General features: G+C 38.8%; 1 long non-coding RNA gene across 1 annotated transcript in view; it reads left to right on the top strand.

The window, feature by feature from the left end:
* Positions 1 to 27,248, top strand: part of LOC123385557 — an 86,515-nt gene that overhangs the window by 11,877 nt on the left and 47,390 nt on the right. Inside the window, exon 3 of the long non-coding RNA XR_006598341.1 lies at positions 22,987 to 23,252. This is a non-coding gene — a long non-coding RNA (uncharacterized LOC123385557). The remainder of the gene's footprint in view (positions 1 to 22,986; positions 23,253 to 27,248) is intronic.

Raw genomic sequence — 27,248 nt, 5'->3', positions numbered from 1 at the left:
TCCAACTTAGATATGTGGACATCAATCTGGAGAATATAGGGTTATCAACAGAGCTTTGTTGTCTATACTGGAGAAGTTTTAAAACTATTTGGAGATATTGCATTTCCTTTCCTTTGCTTCAGATGATTTACTAAGACCTTGGGCAAGTCAGTTTCTTTCAGAATACTTCAGCTTATTTCCATTTGTGAAACAGGAATGGGGACAGCTCTAAACGGACCTGTCCATAAGATTCTGAAGTTGCTTCAAATGGAGTTATGTAAGAAGAAAGTACCGTTGTTGTTTTTAGAGTGATCCCAGAAAAGCACTTTCAATAATCACAGTTCAATCTCTTATTAGACACTGGAATATATTGCCAACATGACTGGGTGTTGAACTCCAGTTTGGGTAGATCTATCTCCCTAGCTGCACATTAGAGAAGCTCATCAACTCTTTCAAAAGGAGTGATCTATCGAATGGAAATTTAGTAACCCGTGTTGAGTAAGTGGAGCACCTCACTAAATAAGAAAAACACTGGGCAGCTTGTGCCTGATTGTTTTTGCTTTTCCTCCCAAGCTACCTGCTGTGGTTCCTGACTGAGCTGCATTCCGGTATCTCCAGTCTGCTGGTCCCCCCCCCACCCAGGAGTGGTTCAAAATGCCCAGAAATGTGAAGCCTCTTTACCTACCGAGCCCTCCCTTGATGTTACCTTCTGGAGTTCACTCTCCCCAACCCAGAAACACAGAAACTTGACAAACTACCCAAATTGTGGGTCAAAAGTGGAGTTTTTTTTTTATATTTGACTGACAAAGTTTATTCCAATTAATACAGTTCAATACATGATTGTGCTCTTGGGATATATATGTATTTCCCACATATTAACAAATACTGGATGAGCATCTACCATATGCTAAGTACATACAGGAAGTTTCTCTCCCTACTCTTATTCTCTCCCTACCTTATTCTGTCTTATCCATTGAAGTAGGCAGAATGCCAAAATGACCCACAATGGCCCACACTCTTATATAATCCCCTCCCCTTGAGTATCGGTAGGACCCGTAAATATGGTGGGATACCCTTCCTATGCTTAGGTCATATTCTGTGTCACAGGTGACCCGATCTGAATTCCTCAATGAGACCATAAAAGGGACAGGTGGAAGAGATTTGAAATGTGAGAGGGATTTGAACCAATGGGGGATTCTCTGATGCTGGCTTTGAAGATGGAGGGAAGCATACGGCAAGGACCTGAGAGTGGCCTCTAATTGCTGAAACAGTCCTTAGTCAGCAAGAAAATGGGGACTCAGTCCTACAACTGCCTCCAAGCTCACAACCGAGTGAGCCTGGAAAGAGGGCTCCAAGCTTCCAGATCAGAACTCAGCTCAGCCAGCACCTTGAGTATGAGACCCTGACACAGAGAACACAGTTGAGCCACATGACTGCTGAATTACAGAACTGTGGGCTGATAAATGGGTGTTGTTTTAAGCTGTCCAGTTTGTGGGTAATTCATTACACACCAATAGAAAATTAATATAAGTGCCATATCCCACGGCTAGACTGTAAACTATTTTAAAAACAGGGTTTTGTATACTTCTGTATATCTTCTATATAACTTTGGGAAATGCTCTAAGTTGACAGTGAGAACCACTTCCTATGTTTCTTTAACTGGCTTATCTACGGAGCTCTTAAAAGTCCTCCTAGTACAGACTCGTTTCATTTAGACCTAGATTCTTGCTCTGGTTTCAAAGAGACATGGATCAACTTTTTCAAGAATAAAAGAAAAGGTCATTAGTGTTTCCAAGTCCTGCATTAAAAAAGAGAAGTAAGAGGCAATGAATTGGAGGGTTTTCTGAAACTTGTATTTATTCCCTATGATTGTTTTGTTTCTCCTGCCAGTTGTGACATTATATAGGAGGAACACTAACAGAGGAACACTTTTAAAGACTCAGGAGTTAATTGGACATAAGAGTTAGCCAACTGGAAGCCAGCCAGGAACAAAGAGGGGGAAGAGTGTTACAAAGAAAAGGGATATTTTGTGAAATATCTGGAGAAAGAAAAGAGCAGACCTGTTCAAGAACTCTCAGTATTTCAGTATGATTCACATCTAGTGTAGAAGAGGAGAGGGCAAGCTCTGGGGCATGAGAAATAAACAGGAACCTGAAGACTTTGACTTTTCCTCTGGCTCTAAGACCATCTTAGAGTGCTCTCCGAAGCCCAATAATGTGTCTATGCTAGTGTCAGCTAAGAGCTAATGAGCTTGAGTCCCTCATGGGTGAGTGGTCGGTGCAGGAGCTTCATGGGCTTTTTGGTGGCCTCACGAGAATGTCCAAACAGCACTGATGGAACCTTAGAGAACCACTCCCAGGTGAAGCCCTACCATGAGTGCCTTCTATCTGGACAAATGACAGGAAATAAAGCGATTTGGATTCCCAAGCTCTGCCAGAAGGATAAGAACTGTAATGGGTTTCAAGGTTCCCCAACCCTAGAAGAGTAGGACCATGGACAGCCTTGTCTGTATCCAACTAAATTGCCTATTTGTTCTACTGAATGAGTGTATCAGAAGACAGTCCATAAATGCAAGACAAGTTAACTTATACTCATTCTTCCCTTATCAATTCTTCTCGACTAGCCCATCATGGATTTACCTCGTTGTGTATGATAGTATTAACATTTCCATTTTTCCTAAGGAAAACCTACCATTTCATTGAAGAATAACTCTTTTTCCTACGGTTACTGCAGGAAGATAGTGATCTTTCTTACAAGTTGATATTTTCAAGGGCAATTAAACTGTTCTTATCCTTGACAGAAAGAAGCAGATTGTTTTCTGTGGCTTTGACTTCTAAATAAGGCTTTGCTCCTTTCTATCGCTAATGTGGGACAAGGCTGGGAAGGATGGAGTTAAGGTGAGTCAGGCACAAACACGAGGCAGGGGGTGGAAGAAAAAGTAGCTTTCTCTCCAGAGAGGTCTTTGACATGGAAATGCGCCTCCAGAAGATAATGCAGAGGGAAGGAGCCCTGCTGGTGCAGGAGTTGAGGAAGATGAGCCCAAAAAACTAACGCCCAATACCTCCCTAAAACAAATGGTGAGAATGAAAGAATGCACTGTTGTGCTTCTCACAACCTCCTCAAAGGAGAGAGAAGGTGACAGGGCACTTGCTCTGCACCAAGTCCTTCAGAAAAGATATTTGAGGCCACACTCTCAAATGACAGCACCTCGCACACAATTAGCGCAGTGTAAAGCTGAGGTAAGTTGGATTTCTTACTTTTCACATTCAGATTGTGAATAAAGGGGGCCCTGAGAGGCGAAAAATAGACTTCTGTTATTTTATCAATGGTTAATCAGTGAAATTTTAGAAAGAGTTTCCCACACTTCATTCCACCCCACTTAGGATTTTCTGGCTTTGACCGGCTCCTTGTCACTGTTGTTCAAATTATACTGTGGCCTGCTGTTTTTCTCCGTCTTCAGAAGGGGCCCAAATAATGTCAGTTGATGAGCAAACACGGGAACCTGCCTGAAATTTCCTCACCTTCTCTTGTGTAAGTGTAACTGCTGCTTTTGTTGCCGGTTTAAAAGTCAGCTTTGCAGAGAAAAAATTAGCACAGCTAATGGGCCGTTGGTCATAGTTGGTCATAGAAAGCCGTTGGTCATAGAAAGCCAAGGAAGGCAAAAGCCTGGAAGCTGATGAACCCTGTGACATTGTTGATTGAAAGTGGTTAGGTTAGAACACGACACGTACCAAGGACAGATTTTTCCATCTCGCACCCTCCACACCCCCACTCAGCACTTCCACTGAAATAATACCTGGGTAGGGAATGGGATATTTCTCCCAAGTGTTAGGAGTTCGGTCCAGTTTTTCCCTTCCTCTAAAGAGTTATTGGCAGGAAGCCGGGGGAGGGGTGGTTTGTTCAGGAAGCTGCCTGGCACATGGAAATGTAAGGAAAGGGGAGTCTCTTCTTTTCTGGATTGTTCTGTCACTCACACTCCAGGATCCTTCTTAGGGGAGGAGGAAGATTGCTACTCCATGCTTTCTGTGCCAACAAAATAAATAAAAAATAAAGACTGCATTATTTCCCAGATCTCTTCACATTTATGTGTACCAGCTTCTAAAGGATACATCTGGGGAGGCTCTAACCACTTAGTTGCTGTGGAATTTTGGGTTAGTGTCTTTCTTGCTTTGAAAACTAAAACTGATTTTCACTGATAGGAAAAAATGAACACACCTACACACCTTCGAAGTGTGCCGTAAACCCCCTATTTTCTCCCCAGCAGAGGCGGCCAAGGTTAAATTTGGTTAAACTTCCCAGGGTGCCTGTGTGATGTGTATCTCACAAGTAGAGATCATACGGTACACAATATTTGTTACGTACTTTTGCTCTTAACAGCACTTCATGAGCAAATTTTCCTGCCAGTAAATTTTCCTCCATATTTACTTTGAAAGGCTGCGTGTGAATTAATCTCTTTCTGATGTTGGATAACTCCTCCTCAGCAGAGGTGAAAGGAAGGCATCAGAGGCAAGTCTAAAAGCCCGTAAGCGCTTTGCCTCTGCTATTGACTCACCTTGTGCTCAGGGTAAGCATTAAGGCAAGTCCCTGCTCCTTCAACCTCACCCTCTGTCAGAGGTGGGAAAGGAGGCAGCCAGGTATCTGTTACTGAGAAGGGGTTCCTCAAATGGGAAGGCCAAAGGGTGCCCAGAGAAGGGGCTCAGGAAACTTGAACCACAAGAACATCCCACACTCCCGTTCTTCTCTTAGAGACGCTTTGGTCATTTTGCCATGCCACTAACACTTACCTATGGTTCCTTTCCGAGGTCTTGGATTATTATTAAAGCCCAAAGTAGATCAAGATAAACATTTTACAGTTAGATGAAGACTTCAGATGCCTCTGTTATCGTGGCCTCCGTATTTTCAGTGTGGTCTAGACCATAGATAAGTCCACTTCAGAAGGCACAGGAAACAGTAAAGGAAAATTGCTTATCTCCCCCTTCTTTTCCTCTTTTCCTGGTCCTGAACAAAAAGAGTTGCTTCTTCGTCCACTCTTATCAGCCTCGTTTTGCCTTATGTATTTCTCCCAAGATCCCAAAGCAGCAGACACGGAAAGCAGAGAAGACCCTTTCCAGCTCCCCTCACAGCTCCTGGGTGACATCTCCAGGAGAGGAGCTCCCTCGTTCTGTGGCCGTAATGTAGGTAGTGGAGGAAGAGGAGAAGGAGGAAAGAAAAGCAGGGCAGGGCACTCCTCATTTCCCTTTTACCTTCCATTGTTGTCTCTTCCTTTATGTTGGCACAGAAAGCATGGAGTAGAATCATCTTCCACTAAGAAGGATCACTCTAAACCTCCATTAATACATTCTCCTTCGAAGAGATTATGAAGGTACATGGTTCTATCTCCAAAAGATCTTACAAGTCTTTTAATTTTTTTTACATTTATTTATTTTTGAGAGACAGAGAGAGACAGAACAAGACCAGGGGAAGGGCAGAGAGAGGGAGACACAGAATCCACAGCAGGCTCCAGGCTCTGAGCTGTCAGCACAGAGCCTGATGTGGGACTCGAACTCACAAAACTGCGAGATCACGGCCTAAGCTGAAGTCAGACGCTTAACCGACTGAGCCACCCAGGCACCCCAGGATCTTTCAATTTTTAAGTTCTCGTGGGTTAGGTGCAGTGTAAGAAAGTAGAAATGCATGGATACGTACATTTATGATAGATAGTTGAATATAGATGATAAAACATCAATTACGACTAACTCTGACTGCATAATTCAAATGGCCCTATTACATTTCCAAGCTCCTTTTCAAAACTAATGTATGTCAGGGGCAACCTCCTATATTATCTCAAAGTCTGAGGCATATTCTAGAAGAAATCAATCACAAGAAATAAATAAAATATAATAAATGCTATGGTAACTACTTGATTTCTTGCTTTGCTTCCTAAATAATAGAATTATGTTCAGTAGGCAAATAGCTGAAAATAACTCCAGTATAAATAATGACATAATTATATAGTATAATAACTTTCAAGTCCACTCATTATTGTCTCTTCTTACCACTGCCTTACTAAAAATACATAACATTATTGAGTGTTTACGGTTTGCTAGACACAGATCTAAGGACTTTACACATATCAATTCATTTAATCTTTACAACCTGATGAAGTAACTATTTTGATCCTTGATTAATAGAGGAGGAAACTAAAGCATAGAGAAATTAAGACACTTTCCCCCAAGGTCATGGCTTGTAAATCCAGGATTCTGAGGCACATGATGAAGGCACTCGGTGCTCTGCTGCACCTCTCACCAAGAACTGGCTCTTATCCTTCCTTCCCTTTCCTGATGGATCTCCCAGTCTTCACAGCTACCAAAGTGATTACACCAAGTCATCATGCCTGTTTAAAGTCCATCAGTGATTGCCTTTAGCCTGCAGAGCAAAGTCCAGGCTGCTTAGTGTAGACCCCAGCATTGTTTCCTATTCTTATCTGAAGTGTCCTTCCAATGTCATTGTCTTTCTATCACTCACTGCACAAATGTCCTACACATTTTCTTATCTCTCAGATTTTACATAACATTCTCTTCCTCAGTCTTCATCCCTATTTGGAATCCAGATGAGATTCTAGCTCCTCCATGAAGTCTCCCTCTATCTCAAAGCAAGAAATAGCTTCTCACTCCTCTAGCCCCCCACTGTACTATATTCGTTTCTTATGGTCTTTATTTTTGTTTTTATTTTTCTTTTCTGCCACCTTCAGTATTGCGTCTTATATGGTTATCTGGATTACAGCTCCTAAAATTAAAGACCCTGCTTTGTGCAACTTTAAACTTAGAGTGCCTTGGGCATAGTAGATGCTCAATATATGTTTGTTGAATGGAAATTCCCTCAGATTCTGTACGGGGGAGAATACCTAGGTTTGCCACTTGTGGCTGTATTAGTCCACAGAGAAGGGTGGGAGAAGTTTGCTGCTGTGGGCATGCAGGAAGGAAAATTCCCAAAGTTGGGGGAGACCGTGACTCAAAATATAATGTCCTTGACTTGTCAATTATGGTCTCATATTTCTGCTGCATGAGTAAGTAGGGGAAACTACTCTGCAGCAGGCACAGCTTTCTTTTTTCCACTTCCTATTTACTTTTCTTCTGAGTGGCCCCATCATGATTAAGCCTAACTGACCGCTACAAAAATGTCTCCCCACTCCATGCAATGAATATGGATTGCCACAGAAAAAGCAGATTCAGTCATGGCCTCATTCCCTCTTCACTTTCTACCTGTCCAAAATTCTTTTTGCTCCCATGAAGACATTGTCTGCAACGGTGGCAGGTAAAATGTTATTAGAAGGAGATAATAAGGAAGTAATAAAAACATTTAAAAATAAATTTAAAAAAAGAAAAAAACAAAGACAAAAGAAAGGAAGAGACACAAAATATTAAAAATAATGGGGGGTGAGGCACCTGGGTGGCTCAGTTGGTTAAGCGTCCGACTTCGGCTCAGGTCATAATATCATGATTCATGAGTTCAAGCCTTGAGTCAGGCTCTGTGCTGACAGCTCAGAGCTTGGAATCTGCTTCAGATTCTTTGTCTCCCTCTTTCTGCCCCTCCCTTACTCTCACTCTGTCTCTCTTTTTCTCTCAAAAATAAATAAACATTAATTTTTTTATTAAAAATAAAAATAATGGAGAAGAAACACAAATTAGAAGAAGTGATTTAAACAGCAAAAGCAGGGGTACCTAGGTGGCTCAGTTGGTTAAGCATCTGACTTCTGCTCAGGTCATGATCCCATGGTTCATGGGTTCGGGCCCCACATTAGGCTCTGTGCTGACACCTCAGAGCCTGGAGCCTACTTCAGATTCTGTGTCTCCCTCTCTCTCTGCTCCTCCCCTGCTCATGCACTCTCTGTCTATGTCTCTGTCTCTGTCTCTGTCTCTCTCTCTCTCTCAAAAATGAACATTAAAAAATAGTTTTTTAGAATTTAAAAAAAAGCAAAAATGAGAAGGAATGGAACAACATCTAAGGAAAGAGAGAAACCACCCTCCCCCACCCCATTTTTTCTTTCTTAAAATAGTATTCCAGCCTCTGCTGAAACCTGGAGTATTCCATCCACCTAAACCTCACTTTCTCAGATGTAACTCTAATGAAAACTGATATCCCTGATATCCCAAAGAGTTGAAATGCTTGCCTCCAAATCACCAAATAGCTTCAATAAAGACCTTCATCTTCCACTTAGATAAGTTCCTACATTTTATTGCTTGGTCATGGGTCAACTTGGCATTGATATTGTGCAGGTTAATGGAAAGAGTAACACTACTTCCATTAAGACAATATACCTGGGTCTAATCTTTTCCCCACTCTCTTCACTGACCTAACATCTTCCTCTAACTGTGTCTCCTGCCACCCATCCTAAACAGTAGCTTCAAATTATACAAATAAATTTTAGTTCAGTTGAATGACACAGATAGTCATCACAGATAAGATGTAGAAAATCTCAACTACAATCTTCACATGTATACAGTCCTCCTGGCATTCGTTCAAAACATTAACGATTCTTTCCAGCAATTCCTTTTCATCACTTTACTTTAATCCAAGGACTCTCTAGGTCTTTGTTTTCAATCCTGAGGACTAGTGCATTCCAGTTCCACACCAAGAGTGAAGTATTTCCTTAAGATATTTGAAGTGCTCACATCAGCTAAGACTTTACCAGCTGAAGGCTTTTGTTAAACTTTTCCTTCTTTCTTTCTTTCTTTCTTTCTTTCTTTCTTTCTCTCTTTCTTTCTTTTCTGATTACAGAAAATATCACCAACTTGATTGATCTTTCCTAAGGTCTATTCCTAGGAATCTGATTTTCTCCCTACTTCCTTCTCCAGGCTTTGATTCTTGGTACCTCCTAAAATCTGTTCTTCCATTATGAATTACTGAGGCTTGCTTAAAATCTAACCAAGTGAAATTCAATTTAAAAAATAAATCAAAACTCAGAAACTAGAAATAAAAAATATACGCAATTGCAAAAACACAAGATGGTGGCATAGTTTATAACTACATAAGTAAGGAATACCGAGGGGTTTTACTTCTTTGCATGCACATTAATAGGCCACAGAATGATCAGCCTGATGAAAAGGAATGTGTTCTTATGCTTCATTGATAGGACTATCAAGACTAGATTATAACAGGAAAAGTTCTCATTTCCTCTGCATTTTTCAGAAGTTACCCATAATATTGTCTCCTGGCATAGGTAATATATTTGAGGAGGCATAAAGGCAAACTAGAGAATTTCCAGTGCAGACAGTAATGAGTAAGAAGTAACAGATAAACTGTTCTGACCAAGATGGAGTAATAGGAAGCAAGTTTGCCATCTTGCCCAAAAACAAAAAACAAAAACCTAGATAATGTACGTGACACAAAATTTTAAGACAATGGGCATCAGGCAACAAAGGACAGTGATTTTTGAGAGATGGTAGGGGGAAAAAAGGTAAATTCTATGATTATTTCAGGTTATTGCTTTGAGAGAGATATCAGGTAGTGGTTCAGAATGAGGAAAGCCAGATGAAACTTAATGGCACCCTGAGTTGAAGACACAGAGCTGAGAGTCCAAGGAGATCAAAGTAGCTAGAGTTCATAAAACAAAGTACTACAGAGGAAAGTGATGAACAGAAAGAAACTCCTGGACCTGCAGAGGATCTTCCTCAAGTACCTAGCAGACTACTAGTCAGAGTATACATGTGAGGAAATACTTGATGTTAGGGAAAGAAACCATCTGAAAGGATCATAGCAGTTTCTAGTGCTCATAGTAGACTGGAAATAGTGCCTGTTCCCACAAACCAGACTAGAAAATCTTAAAATTTATAGGGCATGGGTAAATTCAGAGGGTCCTGAGTCAGTAATAGAGAATAAATAGCCTCAGAGTAAATGTTACTCTGGTTCTGACTAAAAGATTTTAAAAGAAGGATGAAATAGATCCAAACTATTTTCACATTATTTAGCTGCATCCCAAAAGAAATCTGAAGAATATTTTTAGGAATACAAAATTATGCAGCACCATGAAAGTAAAGTTCACAATGTCTGCAATTCAGTCAAAGATTACTAGATATGCAAAGAAGGAAAATATGACAAAACAAGGGGAAAATTCTATTGAAATATACCTTGAATTAATGACAGCTGTTAGAATTAGCAAAAAAGGACACTGAAGCAGTCATGATGAATGCATTCAATATGTTACAAAAAATTCTGTAGATGCATAACACACTTTAAGAAATGAGAACTATATAATGTCTTAGATAAAAATATAATGAATGAGATTTGTGAACTTGCAGACATAGCAACAAAAACTTCCCAAATGCAGCAGAGAGAGAAAAAATAATTAAAAGAAGAAAAATATAAAGTGTATAACGACAATATCACAAAGATCAGAAGGAATGAAATGGAATATACTATATTAAGTCTCTATATTATCCATAAATTGGTAAAAATCACTGAAACATAGACTAAAATAAGTGAAATTGCTTACTATAAACCATTAAGCAACAACTAAAATCACAAAACAGTTTTAATTAGTAAGCCAAAAAAGGAGATAAAATGAAATCATAAAAATAATTGATACAAAAGAAGGCCAAAAAGAGAAAAAGGGGGTGGGAGGAGAACTCATTGAAACATAACTAGAACTAATGGCAGATGTTAGAATTAGCAGAAATGGACACTCCAACTAAAAAGCAAAGATCGTCAGACTGTACCAAAATAATAAGAGTTAATTATACACTACTTAAAGAAACACGCTTTGAATATAAAGGCATAAATAAACTATAAATAAAGGAATGGAAAAGGGTATAGTATGGTAACACTAACCAAAAAGAAAATGGAAGTGGTTATATTAATATAGACAAAGTGGGTATCAAATCAAAAGATAAATCTAGGGATAAAAATGATTATTTCTCAATGGTTGGGACCAATTCATCCAGAGGATATAAAAATGTTAACACTTATGCATTTAATAACAGAGCTTCAAATGTATAAAGTTAAATCTAATAGAGCTGCAAGAAGAAATAGAGAAATACAAATTATAGCTAGAGGCTTAAGTTTATTTCTCTCAGTATCCAAAATATACAAAGAATTTATAAAACTCAACACCCAAAACACAAGCCAATTAAAAAATGGGCAGAAGACGTGAATAGACATTTTTCCAAAGAAGACATCCAGATGGCCAACAGACACATAAAAAGACTCTCAATATCACTGATCATCAGGAAAATACAAACCGAAACTACAATTCTCACACCTGTAAGAATGGGTAAAATCAACAACACAAGAAACAACAGGTATTGGAGAGGATGTGGGCAAGGGGAACCTTCTTGCACTGTTGGAATGCAAAGTAGTGCAGCCACTGTGGAAAACAGTATAGAAGTTCCTCAAAAAGTTAAAAATAGAACTATCCTATAATCGAGCAATTGCGCAATGAGGTATTTACCCAAAGAACACACAGATAATAATTCAAAGGGATACATGCACCCTGATGTTCATAGAAGCATTATGTACAATAGCCAAACTATAGAAACAGCCCAAGTGTCCATCAGCTGATGAATAGATAAAGAAGATGTGAGATAGATAGATAGATAGATAGATGATAGATGGATGGATAGATAGATGATAGATAGATAGATGTATATATAATATACAATTGAATATTAACCATAAAAAAATGGCGTCTTGCCATTTGCAATGAGGTGGATAGAGTTAGAGGGTATTATGCTAAGCAGAATAAGTTAGTCAGAGAAAGACAAATACCACATGATTTCCCTCATATGTGGACTTTAAGAAAAAACAAACGAGCAAAGGGAAAAAGAGAGAGAGGCAGACAAACCAAGAAGCAAATGCTTAACTATAGAGAACACCAGAGGGGAAGTGAGTGGGGGAAATAGATGATGGGAATTAAGGAATGCACTTGTTATGATGAGCTCTGGGTGTTGTATGGAAGTGTTGAATCACTATATTGCACACAGTGTAAATCACAGTATATGTTAACTAACTGGAATTTAAATAGAAACTCTTCTAAATACATACATAAATAAATAAAAATTTCCTTCTTTCAATATTCGATAGAACAAGTACACAGAAAATTATCTAGGACATAGGATAGTTAAACAAGACTAATAGTCAAATTTACCTAATTGACATCTATAGAACACTTCTCTCAACAATAGGAGAATACACATTATTTTTAAGTGCACAGGGAACATTTAACAAAGCAAACCATATTCTGGGCTGTAAAACTAATTTCAGTAATTTTAAGAGGATTTAGGTGATAAAAAGTGTCTGCTCTGACCATAGAGAAATTAAATTAGAAATCAGTAACAGAAAGATCTCCAGTAACTAAATAGCAAGTTTCTACATAACCCAAAGGGCAAAGAAGAATTTAAAATGCAAATTAAGAAGTATTTTAAACTGAAAAGAATAATATGACATATCAAAATTTGTAAAATGCTGTCAAAATATTTTATGGGGAAATTTATAGCATTAAACGACTATATTAGAAAATAAGGTTTCATACCAATTAACTCAGTTTCAACCATGATAAACCAAAACGGGGCTTGGCAAAACTATGGCCCATGGGCCAAATCAAGATCACTGCCTATTTTTGCAGAAATAAAGTTTCATAGGAACACAGTCATGCTCATTCTTCAGTATTCTATGGCAACATACATACTGTGGTGGCAGAATTGAGTAGTAGTTGGACAGAGAATGTAGGGCTCACAAAGCCTAAAGTATTGCATCTAGTCCCTTGCCTAAAAGGTTTACTCACCCCTGAACTAGAAAAATAAGAGCAAATTAAGTCCACAGTAGATGGAAAAAGACAAGCAATAAGGATCACATAAAAAACTCAGTGACATTTAGAAAACAAATGAATAAATAAAAGCTATGTTTCTTGAAGAAAATCTATAAAAGTGATTAACCATTAACCAGACTTACCAGAAAAATGAAGGAATACACAAATGACCAACATGAGAAATGATAGAAGTTACATCACTACAGATTCTACAGATAATAAAAGGAAAATAAGAAAACACTTTGAACTTTGTACTAACAAATTCAACAACAGATGAATGAAGAAGTTTCTTGAAAAACATAGATGACCAAAGGTCATTGAAGAAATAGAAAATCTGAATACTATACTTATTCATGAAAATGAATTGTAATTTAAAATCTCCTCACAAAGAAAGTTCCATGCCCACATGGCTTCCCTGGAAAATTCTTTCAAAATTTAAGGAAGAAATAATAACAAGTTTACACAAATTCTTCTAGAAAGTTGAGGAAAGATTCTTCTCATCTCAGTCTGTGAGTCTATCACTACCCTGATACCAAAAGCAGATGAGGATGTTAAGACCAAAAAATTCTATACCAATATTCTTCATGAATAAAAATGCAAAAATTCTTTGAAGTTTAGCAAATCGAATCTAACAATACATAAAAAAAGATAATACATCATGAAAGAGTGGAGTTTATCCCAAGAAAGCAATGTTGATGAGCAATTTTGGTCTAACATTTGAAAGTCAATTCATTTAATTTGTCAAATTAACACACTGGAAAAGGAAAATCATATGATCATCCCAATAAATGCAGGAGTAATATGTGACAAAATTCAACAAGTATTTCTGTTAAAAACTCTCAGCAAACTAGAAATAAAACTTTCTCAATTTGATAAAAGTCATCCATGAAAACCTACAACAAACATCGTACTGAATGATAGAAATAAATATTGTCCCCCTAAGATTAGGAAAAACTCAGGGATGTCTGAACTTATTACATCTATTTAACACTGCACAAAAGGTTCTACCTAACACAATTAGGAGTGAAAAAGAAATACAAGGCACCATATTAGAAAGGAAGACATAAATTCTCCTTATTGTTAAACAGTATGGGTGCATAAAAAATACCTTGGAACTTACAAAAAAGCTGCTACACCTAATAGTAAATTTATCAGGTTTTCAGAATACAAAATAAAAAGTCAATTGTGTTTCTATATACTGGCAAAAAAATTAAAAATTGAAAAATACCATTCAAAATAATTAAAAACACAAATTTTGTAGGAATAAATTTGACAACAGACATGCAAGACTGATGTGTGAATATCTACAAAACATCGCTACAAGAAATTGAAGAAGACTCAAGCAAACAAAAGGATAGCAATCCTCCATTAAGATGTCAATTCTCCCCAAATTGGTCTAGACTCAGTGCAACCTCAACCAAAATCCCAGCAGGGTTTTTATAGATAGTGACAAAATCTATCTATTAAAAAATATATTATATCTATATAATCTATATATCAAAAAATATATTAAAATGTGATGGACCTAGAATAATCAAGACAACTTGGAAAATGTAGAATAAAGTTGGAGGACTAATTTTATCTGATTTCTCATTATGATTGACTTATTGTATTATTTTTTTATCAAAGACTTATTACTGTTCACTTATTATAAAACTACAGTAGTCAAGATGATATGGTAGCCACGTAAAGATAGATAAATCAGTGAAATAGTTAAGAAATAGAGCTTTGTATTTATAAATAACTAATTTTTAATCAAGTTGCAAAGGCAATTCAGTAGCAAAAGGGTATTCTCTCAACAAATTGTGCAGGAATAATTGAATATCTATAGGCAAAACACATGAACTCCCATCTTATCTCATGGCATATACAAAAATTCAAAACTGATTATAAATCTAAATGTAAAATCTAAAAGTATAAAACTTTTAGAAGCAATTGTGTCAGAATTTCTTTGTGAACTTCAGGGAAGCAAAGACGTCATAGATAAAATAGGAAAAACATCCATAAAATAAATATTTGATAAATGGGATTTTATTAAAATTAAAAGTTGTTTTCAAAAAAACACTGTTAAAGAGCACAAAAAGACAAACCACAGGCTAGAGAAAATATTCTCAAATCATATGTCTGATAAAAGAACTGTATCCAGAGAAGAAAGGGAACTTCCAAAACAAAAATCCAGTTAAAAAGATGGACAAAAGAGTGGAACAGATATTCACCAATGAAAGTATACAAATGGCAAATAAGCACATGAAACGATGTTCAACATTAGGGAAATGCAAATTAAAGCTGCAAAAGCACTAAACATCTAGGATAATTAAAGACTGATACAAGCCAAGCTAATGTCAGTGAGGATATAGAGGAAATGAACTCTGCTGGTAGGATTTTTAAATGGTACAACCACTTTGGAAAATAGTTTGGCAGATTTTTTTTTTTAACTAAATGTACATCTGATCTAATCATTCCAGTCCTACTTATTTATCCAAGAAAAATTAAGTCTTATGTCTATACAAAGATTTGTACATGAATGTTCAGAACAGTTTTATTTGTAATAGCCAAAAACTGGTAAAAGTTCAAATTCCATCAAAAAGTAAATAAACAAATGTATCGAGGTATATCCGTAAAACAGAACACTATCCATCAACACAAAAAATATACTGGAATGCTCTGCAACATATACAGATCTCAAAATAATTATTCTGGTTGAAAGAAGCCAGATTTACCAATCCGCCCTCCCTAAAATAGTATATATTATATGATTCTACTTACATGAAACTCTAGAAGGTATAAAGTAATCTAAAGTGACAAAAGGCAGATCAGTGGTCCCCTGGGGACTGAGACAGGGTAGAAGGAAGAGGGAAAGTATTAACAAGGATCATAAGGAAAGTCTTGAGGATGATGGGTATGTTCACTATCTTGACTGTGATGATGATTTGTGGGCATATACATATGTCAAAACTAACTTAGTTATACACTTTTCATATGGTTAGTTTATCATATGTCAATTATACCTCAATAAGCTATTTTTTAAAGGGAAAAAGAAGTAACTGATGGAAATGTTTAACCAAGAAAAGAGGAAAAAATAAGGTGAATAGGATAAGCATCCTTAAAAACTTGAAGGGCTATGTCTGAGCCAGATGGCTCTAGAAGAACACAACAGGAAGAAAAATGTGGGTTACACAGATATGTAACCCTGCTAAATCCATGCTCCACATAGTCCTGTGTTAGAATGGTGCCAGCTAATAAAAAATAACATAAGAATAATTCCATTTCCTCCCTTGCATTTCTTGCACAATATGAAGTATACGATCTCCAGTGATGCTTCTTAGAATTGCCTTTGTCCCTCCAAAAATTTTCTCTTACTCTGTTGGCTCTGGGCCATATTTCCCAAAAATGTCTTCCCTTAGCCCATCTGCTTGCTTTTTATTCTTCTCGTTACTGTTGCTGAATCTGCATCACCAAAGTCTAAATTTTGTTTAATGTTTATTTTTTGAGAGAGAGAGACAGAGAGAGAGAGAGAGAGAGAGAGAGAGAGAGAGACCGTGAGCGGGGGAGGCGCAGAAAGAGAAGGAGACACAGAATCCAAAGCAGGCTCCAGGCTCTGAGCTGTCAGCACAGAGCCCGATGTGGGGCCTGAACTCAAGAAACGTGAGATCATGACCTGAGCTGAAGTCGGACGCTTAACCAACTGAGCCACCCAGGTGCCCCACCAGAGCCTAAACAAATAGGCTGACCACAGCAGATCTGTCCTTGGAAATCAAAGAAGGGGAAAAACCTGAGTGGGTGACACTAGAATCTACCTGACCAGTCTAAGGGTGAGAAAAACTTCGGAACATTCATTCAGTGAAGGGAAGAACATTGATGAGGTTAAGCGCATGGTTTAGCTCCAGAGCTAGAATTTTGGGGTCCTATGCCCTGTTCTATTATTTACTAGCTGTGTGACATTGATAAATCTATCCAACCTCTCCGAGCTTCATTTGCCTCATCTATAAAATGGAGGTAATAATAGTCTCCTAAGATGAATCTCTGAGCACTAAATGATTTAATACGTGTAAGACACTTAGAACTAAGCTAGCAATAGAAAGCTCTGTGTAAGTACTAGCTATTCCTATTGTGTATTAATAACCTTGACCCTTTCACACCAAAGATATTTTTGGAAATCAGCATTTAGCCAAAATGGAATGGGCAGCCTCAAGTGGCAGGGAGCTTCCTCTTTCTAGAAGTGATCAAACTGATGCTACATGAGTACTCCACAGGGAGATTGCACATCAGATTAATTCATTTGATACTGACTAGACCAGGAACCGCTGAAGTCCCTTTCATATGTGAGAGTCTGTATCTCCATGCAGCTTTTTCCGTCTTGGTTATTTTTTTTTTCCTGCTTTCCCAATTCATCCACCCTAGATCAGAACATCCTGAGTTCTCTTGATCCTAGACTTTTTATTTTAGCTTGAAGGGGTTTCATAAAAAGCCTCCTTTCAGGTGACAAAACTGACAATTCATAAAAGAGAGAAATAAAAATATGAAAAATGTTAACCTCATAGGAAATCAAATATTTGATAATATGAAGAATGCCCCTGCCTTGTGTATACACAGTTTTTAAACCACTCAGATTTTTATAAAAAATGTAAAATGTTTTCAGCCAACTGACACCCACATAAAACGAATCTTTTTGCAAGATGGATGAAATAGGAAAACAAATTTGAAGTTAATGTCCTCCTTATAGAGCATTGACAGTCATTTAACCATAAAATTCATTTCCCTGTTTTCTTTTTTTCCTATTTCTTTTGCATTCAGGAAAATTCTAAGTAAACAAATGGGTTTTTCTACCATGGTGTTCAAAGAAAAATCCATTTCCTAATCAGAGTGAAATCAATAATAGCTATCAGAGTTTGTCCCCACATCTGCTTTTTCTCTAGCCCCAGAATGTGGGTGGGGTGTTTTTCCTTTTCGTTAAAGGCTGTCACCACCTCCTCTGAGAAATTGCCCCCCCTTTCCCGTACCTTAGATCTTTGTCTCTGTTCTGACATCCCCCTCAAACTTGCAAATATCTCCGTGTTTCTCTCGTTCATTAAAAACCCTCCTTTGACCTTGGGTCCATCTCCAACTATCAACCAATCTATCTCTTCTACCTCTTTGCTCATCTTGTCTGTCCACTGTCTCCATCTTCTCCCCTTTAATTCTGCTCTTATTCCTGTTTTAGAATGATCTCAGATGTCATTTCCTAACTAAGATACCAGACATCACCTCGACCCCACCAAAAGTGGTTGATGTCTCTGAAGGGCTCCAGTGATACCCCAAAATACTCTTTTGAAATTCAGGTTTGCCTCAATAGCCTTGAGAGCAGGGCCACTGGGCTTGGCCATGGTAAATAAAGAGATGCACACGGACTCTTTGCAGAAGGAGTGAATGCCCCAATTCTAGAGAAAATGCATATGAAAAGGAACTGATGAGAATTTATGCTATAACTTTGATATATTGGGATTTTAAATTTTTCAGATCAAAAGGGAAAGTAGTCAGTAATCTCTTTGGCTCTGAGTTCCGTCTCTAGATGCAACAATGTATAAGCCCCTTATACTAGTCATTTTTTTTTTTTTTTTGTTCCCGCCAATCAGTAATTCAATCATGAATACATATTTTTCCCTAGGCCATTTGGGCTAATCCTCTCTATGATCTACATAACTTCTCTTGACCTGTCCTCCACATTCATTGACCAGTGTACTGCTATGGCCATCCCCAGATTGTCAGTTACTTCCTGTCTGGCATAGAATTGACTATCATTGACTTTGAGATATAGAAAGATGTAGAGATATAATTTAAGCTTTATTTATCCAAGGCCACATAGTTTGATTTCTTTTTTTTTTTTTTCACTCGGGGTCTTTTTGAAAGTTTAAAATTTTTCATTTCATGTATCTTATTTTTTAAACTTTTTAAACTTTTGAACATTTCATATATCTTATTTTTTAAAGTTTCACTATGGTACAGAAGTACATTAAGAGCTTTGCTGACATTTTCTCATTTAATATTTACAACAACCTTGTCAAGTTCACATTATAATTATAAATGTATGCCCATTTTACAGTTGAGAAAACTGGGGTGGAAAGAGATGAGGAAAGTTAATTTAAGCCATGCAGCTTGTAAGGCTTGAGTCAGGAGAGGCTGTTTCCAAGGCCAACGTTCTTAACCCGTACCCTACACTGTCTCATAGCAAATGCAAGAACAGATCCTCAGAGAAAAACCGACTATAGACACTTAAGTATGTAGTAAAAAAGAAAATAAAGACTGAAAAAATAAGAGAATAAAGAATAAATATTTCTTTATTATTAATAGAGTGTGTACATTTTTAAAAAGATAGAATGACATGGGGAAAGAAGAAAAAAACCCAAACATCTCAAAAATAACACTTTAAAGAGGCTCCTCAAAGCAAGTACTTGACTCTCAGGCCATTAGTCATGGATTTAGATTTTTCTTTTAGGCTATTGATAGCCAGTGACATGGCAGTTTACAGATTTAGTTAATCATTGTTCTCTCAGTGAGCAAATTTTTCAATCTGTTTTAAAAACAGTCAAGTAAAAGAACTAAAACATATTAAGCCAACTTGGATGGGAAAGGAGAGTCTTAAAACATTTGCACTGACATCATTGCTTACCTAGTAGAGACGCTCCTAATATTCTAGGAAAAACAAGTCCTTGAGGAAGGGTTTCTGTTCTCAGAGAACATTCCACAAACCTTTATAATTACGATGAAAATGCAAGGCCCAAGAGACTTGACTCTACCAACAAAATCATCCTCAACATACATGCCTTTATTTTCTAAGGTAATAGATAAAAATAAGATAGTTTAAATACGAATAAACGGAGGGGATCTGTTGTCTGTTTGTTTTCCTATGACATGAGCCCATCTCTGTCTCCTCTTTGAGTTAATCATCATCGAATTACACTAAATCAGAGATGGCAGGGGCTGTGACTGGCTGGATACCAGTGTTTCTCATTGTTTGGTTATACTGGAAAGTCTTTGGAATGAACTTAATCTGAAAGACCTTTAACCAGCAATTCCTGTAGACTTCTAAACAGCAGAGGTTTGGGGTTTTTTTTATTTGTTTTCTGGGTTTTGGTAAAAGACACATGAAAGGAGGAGTGTGTATGTGTGTGATATATATTTTTTTCTTCAGTTAAAAATAAGACAATATTAACACTCTCTTCCTCCCATCCCCCTCCTTTCTCTCTCTCTCTCTCTCTCTCTCTCTCTCTCTCTCTCACACACACACACACACACACACACACACACACACGCACGCACACACACCCTCTTTCCCTCACAAAACTTTTGCTGTTGGAAGTCTAAGAGAATGGGAACAGGGCTCATGGGTGTGGAGAAGGAGAGATTTCATTTTAATTTCATACATTTCTGTTTGCTTTTTTAACCATGTTTGTGTGATATTTTTAGCTAAAATAGCCTTTTTGAAACCTGAACGAAATGAAAAGGCAAAAAAACACGACACACACAGACACACACAGCTGTGTGTGTGAAGGAAGAAGGGAAGTACAAGCAAAATATTCCAAGATGGCCGTGGCATTAGTATTACTCTCTAGCTGAAAAGTGAAGTTTTTCCTGGGGAGTTACATTGTTTTCCCTTCTTCAGGGGTGGGGTGAGGGATAAGGAAGGCAGATTTGCATCTGTAGCTGATTGGCAGGTTCTGTGAGAAACTATCCACTCCAGTAAGTTTTCTTATTTAGACAATTTCTTTCTCAAAATTGATGGTGCCCTTTACTTTGAGGCGGGGGATGGGGTGGGGAATTGGATGTTGTTTCTAGTGACTGCTGGGAGAAGGGAGTGGGGGCAGCGGTCTGACTGAGAGACTGAAAAGGTTCTGGGAGAATGGAATGTTGTTGTTTCTCCATTTTTGAAGCCACTCCTCTTTTTTGATCATGTTTATACTTTAAAATTTCACACAGTGGTCAAACTAGGCAAGTTGCAATTTCACATGTCCCCTGTGAACACTGGACATCCACACTCGTCCTGTGTGCACCCAGACACACGATTTTTGTGGACATTTAGGATGAGGACCTTAGTTGTGCATGTGGGGTGTGGGGAGGGGGGAGATCGCATTTTAATACCAAAATGTGACCGTCACATATTTTAAATGCAGCCTCCTTTTTGCCTTCCCTATAGAGTCTTCTTCCTTTTTAATAGAGGTAACATATAAATCCTAGTGCTCTTCTTTTCAACTATAGTTTAGAGTTACCCTGAAGAAGATGGTTATAAATAAGATAAAGTTAAAATATATATTTCAGATGAAGCATTCCACTGTGCCATAAAAAAGCAAGCTTTAAGTTGACTAAAAAGGAATATTCCAGCAATTACCCAAAGATTCCACAGCTGCTAAACTAGAGAAACTATCTTCCTTTCTTTGAGGCTAACTCATCATCTCTCACAATTACCTCACAAGTAATCAAAGCTTTTATGAAAACGTTAGTAGCCAAAAGAGCCACTCTGAATGCCTTCATTCCACTGGAACACTATTTACAGTCTTGTTCAGTGCCACTAATAACTTTTTTTTTTATTTAAAAATTTGCTCTCCTGAAATCTGCTTTAACAACAACGATAAAGTATGGTCTAAAATATTAACATAGTATACGGATAGAGCATCCATTTTCTAAAGCATTTCTTTACAACGTGTAATAAAAAAGAGTATTTGGGGAAAGGGAAAGGAGGCAGTTGTTGATTTTGATGACTGCTGTATCCAAGTTTGGTGGAACTCTTCGTGTTACCTGAGAAAACCTGCTTGGGGGAATATATTTTAGGAATATATGTGCATGACTTATAGAAATTCATGGTAGATAAACAGCCATGCCTACATTAGATCGTGGTCCAGGCCTGCATTCACGAGATGCCTGACCAAGACTTTATGTTCGGTTTTGCTAACACAGTCATGTACCAGAGATACATGCTGCTCTTCAAATGCATGTAAGGACTTAAGAGACTGTTCTTTTCTACTAGCTCCTAAACCCTTGTATCAGCCAGCTAGTACCAAAACAATATTGCATAACTAAACTAAAACTCTTGACCTTTTGTTGGCCTATAAAAAAATAAGCATTTTTTTTCTCGCTCATATATCTGTACATTGAACTCAGCTGATACAGGCCAGCCTCAGCCAGGTTTGGCCTCAGACGTTGGGTTGGACGCAGGTCTGCTAATCTCTCCATGAACCAGTGGCTATCTAAGACATGCTCTTTTCAAAGCAAGAGGAAAAAGCACAAAAGGGAAAGTTCCTCTACACGTTTTAAGCACCTGCTACTGTCCACCTGCTGGTACCTCACTGGCCAAATCACAGGGCCACAGCCAGCACCGATGGGACAAGGAAGTAGACTCCTCCCACAGGAAGAAAAGAAGAGTGTGCACACTTGCTGGCCAAAACTCCAATACCCCAAGACCCTTTTTTCTTTCCAGGTCATTTGCTCTTTCTCTAGCGGTCTCATCAAACCCAACGATTTACTTCCTGTCTATGGATTATCCATGGATAATTCACCAATTTATATGTCTAGCGCCAAACTCTCATCTTAGTTCCGGAGTTTTACGGCCAAGGAACTACTTGGCAACTGTACCTGGACATTTCAAAGACAGTTCAAATGTAATACATTTAAATAAAACCCATGATTCCCTCCACTACCTCTGATAGACCAAATTGGCATTCTGCTAGCATTTTCTATGCCACTGAATGCCACAACATCCGCCTATGCAAACCAGAAATCTAGGAATGTATAATATTTATTCTCCTTCAACTGTGAAGTCCAATTGATTGCTGAGACTCATTCTACCTTCCACATGTATCTTGAAACTTTTGTTTCTGCTTCTCTTCATCTTCACCAGCATCCTATTCCACCCTACCAGCAATTTCTTTTTGGATCGCTCTAATATCTATTAACTGACACTGGCCCTATTTAATTTGTCTTCCATTTAGAGTAATATTTTTTGAAAAGCAAATCTGGTCATGTCACCATTCCTGCTTAACGCCCTTTAATGGTTTTGTGATTTTTAAAATATGCCCCGAGTGATGTGACACTACCTCTTTCGAAAAGTGGAGCTTAATTGCCCTCCCTTTCAATGTTCATAGAAGTAAGTCGGTGACTTACTTCTAACAAATAGAATGTGATGGAAATACCGTGTTACTTCTGAGACCAGCTCTTAAAAACGATGGCTCTCTCTCCCTCTCTCTCTCGCTCATCAGTAGCTCTGAGGGAAGACAGCTGCCATGGCATTGGACACTCAAGAAGCCCCGTGGAGAGGTCGATGTGATAAAGAGCTGAGACATCCCACCAGCAGGCAGTACCGATTTGCCAGATATGTAGGGGAGCCACGTTGGAGACCCTCCGCTCCAACCAAGACTCCAGATGACAATAGGGCTTTGGTCGACATCTTGACTGCAACCTCATGAAAGATCTGAGCCAGAACTGCCCAGCTAAGCTGCCCTTGGATTCCTCCTCCACAGCAACTGTGAGATACTAAATGATTATTATTTTTTAAGGCACTAAGTTGGTGGCAAATTGCTACACGGTAGATAACTTCCCATTGCTTTTAGGACAAAGAACAAAATGCTTAATGTGCTTGTAAGAGCCTCCATTCAGCTTCCTAGCCCTGCCCCCTAACATATCCCACCACTCTGCCTCCCAGACATTCGGGCTTTCTTTCAGTTTTGTGAATTATCATGCTCCTTTCTACCCCAGGGCTGTTGTTCATACTCTTCTTTTTTTCCAGTAAAAGACATTTCTTTCTCTGTTCACTGAGTTTTAGCCTATATTTCCACTAAATCTCAGCAACGTTTTTTACTTCCCCAGTTGTACTTTCCCAGACATCACTGACCTGGACAAATTCTCTTACTACAACCTCTCTCTGTAGCATAGATCTCATCCACCTGTATGCATAGTTATCATGGATAATTTGATTCATATCTCTTTCCCACTAGACTACAGGAGAGCAGTTTATTCACCATTGTAGGCCTGGTGCCTGTAATATGATCAGCCTAGCACTGGAAGTCAAGGAAAATGTGTAGAATGCATAGATGAATTGACACGGATGTGCACAAAAACAACAATAGTACTGGGCAACACCCGGCAGGTTCAGAGGGACCAGAGCTGGAAGGCTGTGTAAACAAGTTAAAGGCTGATTGTCCAATTTGCCTTTTATCCCCACAATTTCTGCTGCCTCTGTCTTTCCACCTCTCCTTCAGGGCTTGCCTTCCCCTTTCTCCCTGCTTCACCTTAGAAGTTTCCAAAACTCTCATGTCTGTTTTCCCTGTTTGTCAATCTTAGCTGTCAACCAAGGGTCAAATAAAATAATTCACACCCAGGTGCCTGTTGCCAGCACTAAATTCCATTGTGCTGGAAGGCACTGGAGGGAAATAGACATAGAGGAAATGAGTTGGCAAGTGGGGCAAACCCTAAGACAGAAGGGAGGCCAGGTAAGAGCTGGCAACACTGGAGTAAATCCAGGGCAGGAAGAGAGGTGAGGACAGAAGAGAGGGCAGCAGGGCTAGTTCAGACCAATTCCCAGCAGGGCTCCTGATCTGAAGGCGTTCAATCCAAGAAACAAGAAAGGGACACAGCTTCCAAGCTAGAGAGTGCCTGTGGCGGAGCTAGGTTCCATGGAGGAATGAGCTAAAGAATACAGGGGAGACAAAGACTAGCACTGAGGAAAGAGGCCTTCAGGAATAAGCAGGAAAGAAAAGCCTCCAAATCACAAACCATAGAAGAGACCAGCACCCCTCTGGACATCAGAAAATTGGAGGAAATAGAGAAGGGAGAAAAGGCCTTCCCATATAGGGCATTGTATCCATAGACTCGCCATTCTGTTCCAAACCTACCTCTTCCGGTCAGAGGGCATAGAAGGCTGTTCTAAGCACCACATGGCCAGGGGGCAGTTCTGATGGTTCCATCCAGACATCTTCACAGGGCTGCCCCCAGGACAACAATAGATGGTAAGTGTTCACACCCCATTGGTGGACTGAAGGTTTGCTGGTTGGTTCTTTTTCCAACTTAAAAAATATATTTGAGTTAAATGAATAGACATTGATTATGGACTTCTCAAGATGAAATAGCCAAGCAGATTATTGCAGCACGCATTAGGAACACACGTGGCCTCAGAAATACCTGCCGACACCTGCCAGGAAGCAGCTACCTCCTCTGGCAGCTGAGTGTGGTCGCGCGCTGAGCCACTGAGCAGTTCCTAGCAATGCGGAGTCAAGGTGACCATGGCTGACATCACACATTCAGGGAAAATCCTGAGATAGACGGTGAGGAGATATAAAGAATCACATTTTGCAATAATGCGTTTCTTCCCTGCCTTTAATTTGGTAAACCCTAAAGCCTCTTAATGGCTTTAGGACAGTTTATTTATTAGAAATATCAGTGGCATCTCAGTGACTAGAAGGAGAAAAATGGACCAAAATACCACTGATCCAGGATTTTTTTTTTAATTTGAAGCATTGGTGACTGAAAAAGATCAGCAAACTGCCCCAACAGATTGGTCTTGAGTGGATTGTGCAAAGATAAGAAGAAGAAATTCTAAGTGATTCATTGGTTTTGCCACAGTTTGCTCCATTGTGTGGACAGACACAACACTTTTAACCTATCACATAAAGAGAACACCGCCTTGCCTGGCATATCTCCTAGTCCATATGTCACCTGAGCTTACAGACTCCAGGATGAGAATACCCCACCCCAACCACCACCACCACCACCCCTGACCTAATGGATAAATTACGCGCTACATCCTTTGGCATGTGCTGTTAGAAGTCAAAGGCCTTCAGAAGAATTGCCCTAAGACTATCACGTTTGCCTTCTGAACTTCGCTTTGGGGCTCTGCTCAAGTGCGGTCTGGCAGAGAGGGCACTTCCCTGGCCATAAATAACCATTGAGTCTGACCATTCTTAGTGTTGGGAAAGTAGGAGGGCAGCTCTGGTTGCCACCATTTATGTGGCTGGTGACACGTAGTGTCATCAAAAATAAAATTATAAAATCAAATGTATTTGCTCTAATTTGTTCCCAAAGTGATGTATCGAAAAGCTATGTAACCACGGGAGAATATAAACTCCTCAAAGATGCCTTTGGTAAGCTTCTGAAACAAGTCATTGTCAACTGCAACGAAACAGCCCAACAGTCACCATCTATTTGAAATCTTCCAGGGATAAGTTGTCGCTGTAAGAGTTTTCAAAATATTTGCTTTTAAGTAAATTAGATCACATTCAGATTAGCCACACAATAATGTCAGTCACTCATTTGCATCCTCTTTTGTTTCCCTGAAAGGGGAGAAAAATACGTAGATCCAGCTAGTGGGGGATAACCTACCAATCAGCCGTTGCCAAAGTTTCCCCTTGTCTTCCTCCACCTTTCCAGGAAAACTCCCTCTTCTGAGAAACATGGCTTTGGATATCTTAGTTGTATGTCCCTGTGGTGGTGTGTTCCCTGTGATAGTGTCATTAATTGTGCATCTCATAAGAAAAAAGAAGGTGATCTCAGACACGAGGTCCTCTATGAATATTTAGGAGCATCTGAAAAGAATGGTCTGTCTTCAGCTTAGCTCCGAGAGTATCCTGAGCTAACACAACACTGCCACTCTTGCTTCTCGCCTACTCAGCTGTCCATTACAGTGGTCATTTGACTACATTGCATTTGACTACAATTATTATTCCCGCCTATCCCCTCACTAGGACTCCTGGCCTCGAGACTATGAATGTGTCTTTTTCTCTTTGTGTCCTGAGTCCAGCACAGTGCCTGGCACGTAATAAAAATTTGGTAATGCTTGTTGGGTGAATGGATGGACAGACAGAAGATGGCTCGATGGATACTTGGCAGAATAAATGCAGAGGACAACGTCCACCTAACCCACAAATGCTGCCTTCTTTTATTGAACTTGGAAAGTTCTGACAATGTTTTGAGAGCCAAGGTTATGTTTTGACCAAACTAATTTAGTGTTTTGCAAAGCATAATTTTGGAGCCCAAATGACTACGTTTGACAGCGTCTCTTTAAGCAAAACTGCATTTTGTTTAGACCAGGGCATCCTGACTGACAAGTTATATTTTTTCTTTGTTTGAAAGCCTTTGCAGAATGTATGACTGCACCAGCTATGGATTCTTTCTGGTTTCTGCTGCTTTATAACCTCTGACGGAAAGATCTTGCTTCCAGGAGTACGGTATCTTAGTGGCTTTCCCAGAATCCTTAAAATGCTATAAGAAGGCAAGAACATTTACGAGGTACTTGAATTCTGCTAAAATGATTTTGAAAAAATAGGAGTTTTTTTAAAAATGTGTCTCTTTAAGGGATAAAGATTAGAAGCAACGCTGTGGGACCTTGATGTGGCCCACTGAGAGGGCAACGGATGTGCGTCTTTGAGGAAGGGCTTAATTCATAAAGTACTTGACTCAACTCAACGCAAGCAAACCAGATGACTTTGCAAATTTGTCTGTGAATTGAATCATTTGTTCCAATTTCGTG

Source organism: Felis catus, chromosome B2 (genome assembly GCF_018350175.1).
Source record: "Felis catus isolate Fca126 chromosome B2, F.catus_Fca126_mat1.0, whole genome shotgun sequence".
Taxonomy (NCBI): Eukaryota; Metazoa; Chordata; class Mammalia; order Carnivora; family Felidae; genus Felis; species Felis catus.
This window is presented reverse-complemented; position numbering and strand designations above follow the sequence as displayed.